Source organism: Haliaeetus leucocephalus, unplaced genomic scaffold, assembly GCF_000737465.1.
Source record: "Haliaeetus leucocephalus isolate CR32 unplaced genomic scaffold, Haliaeetus_leucocephalus-4.0 Scaffold626, whole genome shotgun sequence".
NCBI classification, from domain to species: Eukaryota; Metazoa; Chordata; class Aves; order Accipitriformes; family Accipitridae; genus Haliaeetus; species Haliaeetus leucocephalus.
In genome coordinates, this window is record NW_010973062.1 from 3,950,273 (window position 1) to 3,954,051 (window position 3,779).

Below are 3,779 nucleotides of genomic sequence, written 5' to 3' on the forward strand. Positions count from 1 at the left end.
CACCTCAGTAATTAATGAATTCAGAATACTTAAGTGCTTCCCTTGCCTAATGTGATTTGATCAAACGCCTCTTCTCCCGGTCTAACTGGTAGGCTCATTCCTCCTCTCAACATGTTGTAACTGAGGCAGGGTTGAAAGAAAATGTGAGTGGGTGAAATCTGCAACATGGTGACTAAGGTAATTGCTTGCAACTGAAATTTAGAGTTCTTGTGCTCAGCTCCAATTGATACTTTGCATATAATAATTCAGTGTTAATTAGAGGAAGAACAAAAACCCCAGTACTTCTCCATCCATGTTAATGCCAGCACTATTAAGATACTAGGTCATGTTGTCTCCTGTTCACTTTGGGATGCTTCCATGCAAAACAGAAGCGCCTGACTCAGAGAGAACCCTGCAGCAGCTAGAGCATTTAGTTTGCAGAAAGATGCAAGCTCAGACAGAAAAGAGATTTGAATCCCAGCAGCCGACTTCTGGGCATAACATCGGGCTGAACACGCAGCAAGTATCCTCAACCTTCTTATCTGAAGCGCGTTAGGGCTGCACATGAAATCAAAGGGGATCGTTGGCTCGGCTCTGCATCCCGACAGGCCTAACGCGTGAGCAAGGTGGGGAATTGCTCAGGGATGTCGAGGCTGAAGCAGCTTTGCTGGTTCTCTAGAAGCAGACCTAGAAGCACATCCGTACCGGGAGGACTCAGAGCTGAATCTGGATGGAGCACCGCATGCCCATGGAAATCCAGCCAACTGTAGACATTTCGATATTGCCAGGCCTAAAACCTCTTTCATGGAAAAGGAATTATTGTTGAGGAAAATGAGCAGCCCTGGTTTTCAGTGCTTTCAAAGGGATCTGCAAATCATGTGCACCTCTGAAAATCAGAGCCCTGGGATACGGCAGTGTGTCGGAAAAAAGACTTAACCACAAGGTTCAAGCAAACGATTTATTTGAACTTCACTTACAGACTGAACACGCCACTATTGCCAGTTTTACAGATACAATGGAGGAATGCACTATTGCAATTTTTAAGGCAAGAGTAGTACACTATTACAACCACAAGCACGCATGTGTTTGCAAAGTTAAAGCATAAACATATTCACTTACCCCTTTAGGTAAGGGCTCTCAATCCCAGAGAAGCTACCTTGACTGATGTCCCAAGCAAGGTGGGGAAGTCTCCTTCATAAACCAACTGTACAGTTGAAGTGACTCCCCAATTTCCAACCTGAATCTTAAAGAGTTTTTATCCCCCGACTTGTGGAATGGTGTGCATGACTATGTCTGAGTAGATTATGATATATGCCTAAATGGATTACGTATATCTGAGTGGAGTTTCCCCTTATCTTTCCTTTGCTGGTCCATGATTGTTTGAATACACAAGGTTGTCATTTGAAACTGAAACCCTCCAGTTTTGAGGTTTTTTTACCTTGCTTACTCAGGCAACTGAATAGTGGTTGGAATGAGACTGGGGGCATACCATTTGTGAAGGAATTTCAAGGCTCAGTTCAGGTTTTGGTTCTTTGAATGGTGCAGCCACCGCCTTGTTTAGTTCAGGGTTTATCAGACAGCCCAGGGCTAAGCTGTCTACACAGCTCCCCATGAGTGGTCTCTGCAGAGAGACAGGGCCTCAAGGCAACCCAAGGCTGGGTCGCTTTTGTAACCCCCCGAGTCGTGCACTAGACTTTGTGAACTATGAGCCCGAGAATCCACACAGGCAGCCGTCACTTACTTACTCTTTCACTTTGGCTCAGTCCCCAGATTTGGATACAAACAGCTGAAATGGTTCCTAATATGGAGATGTGAATCTATTTAACACAGCAAACCCAGATGAACTGCTGTACAAACTTAGGTCCCATAAACAATCCTTAAACCATATTGTCTCAAGAAGTCTTGTGACAAACTCTTCTTCTGAGTTTTCAACATGGCAACTTTACTTTTGCCGTTACTTTTGTGGAACAGCAACAGTATTACTCAGAGGAAAATAAGGCTCTATTTATTGCAGTTCAGAAACTTAGATGTTTTAAGGGGAATCACTGTTGAGTGTGCGTATTTTCATTATAAAATAAATATATTGCAGAATTATTGTAACAAGCTCTATAATCAAACTAAACATTGGAAACCTGAGCAGCTCGGAATTAAATGTCAAATTCCAAAAATCCCAGTATGTTCAGATCTGGAAAGGCTCAGTAAGATGCACAACCTTAACCTTAACCCTGTGTCCTAACACAGTAATTGTACTCATACGATTAATAAAATTCGGTTATGTTTTAAAGACTGTAACCAAAATTAGGTTTTCTTTCTTCTCTCATGGTATTGCTTTAAAGTCTGTTAAAAGATGTTTGGCACACCTTCCTCAAATCCTGATTTTTCCTGCAGAACCTGCCCTGCTACGTGGCAGTGCACATCACTGAGTTAGACATACCTGTAAAATTAATGTACCTGCTAATTAGACGACTTGTTTGTGGTATAACTTTAAGACCAAGGCAACAGAAGAGAGCAGAAATGTTCAGGGTTAGTAATAAATATTTCCAAATTGTAACATACAGGTTGTTTATTGAAGGGGATATGAAACATTTTGAGAATTTGATGTAGTTTCATGTCGCAAAATACACTAGGAATAGGATTTATTTGATTTCTGATGATCTGAGTGTGCTGCCAGAAAAACAAGCCTCTCCCATTAAGATGATACACGAAGGAAAACTAAACTCAAATGGGCAGTGAATTAAACAGGTGAATAGCCACCTTGTCAGAATAATTCTCTCCTCTGAAGTAAGATCAGTCAAGGTTTTATGTAATTCTGAAAAATCTGAATGTAACTGTCAGACACCTGCGGAATTCTAAGAAAGTCAAGCACATGGTATCTAGACATCAAAATGTACAATTTTGACTTATGATTGAAAGCCGAAGAGGGAAGCGGGTAGAGTTACACAGCAAGTACATATGGTACAGCTTTGATTATTTTTTTTTTTTTATAATACGTATTTTTAAGGCAGTGCTCCTCAGGTTTATTTTAGTACTTTACTTGCATAAAAATTCTGTAGATCTCTAAAGCCATTGATGAGGCGAAAACATTGCTGATGGTAGCCCACAAAACGGGGAAAATGCATAATGTACCACTACTTGCTAGCAAAACCTCCCACATTTCTGCTAAGAAAAAACAAATGCCGGATCTAGTTCAATGAAGATTAACATGTGACAAACATGCAGTAATAATCTCATTAGTCTCATGAAACAAAAAAATTACACAAAAATTCTCAAAAGTACAAATCCCTTTTGCTTTACAGTGAACACATTAACGTATCCAGACAAAGTTCACCTTTTCCCCCCAGTGTAACTCTCTGAACAGAAACCTGCTTAAAGAAAGCAAAGTGATACCCAAGTAACCAACCAGTTCGTACCCTTACCGCCGGTTAAAACGGCTGAAAAGGCACGCGTCGGATACCACAAATAACACATCTTTTTAAAATAAGTTCTCTGTCTGTTCAGTTTCAGACACTCAACGGTTCAGCTTTCTTTGCAAGTTTATACGTGACCACGAGAGCTAGAAACTAACTTTAAAACCCCACTTCAAAGTTGACATTTTCCTTTAACTACTTCACCGAAAATTTTTATCTGGAGTTCGCCACAACCTTTAGGTAGTCTTTGTGGGGTTTTTTTCCTCTTTGCTAAGCAGTTCCACAAGCATCAAACTGCCGCGCAACACATTACAATCAACAAAACATTAAATTTAAAGGGAGAAAAAAAATAAAAATCGTCAGTAAACGTTTGCACATGGGTTCTGTTTCCCG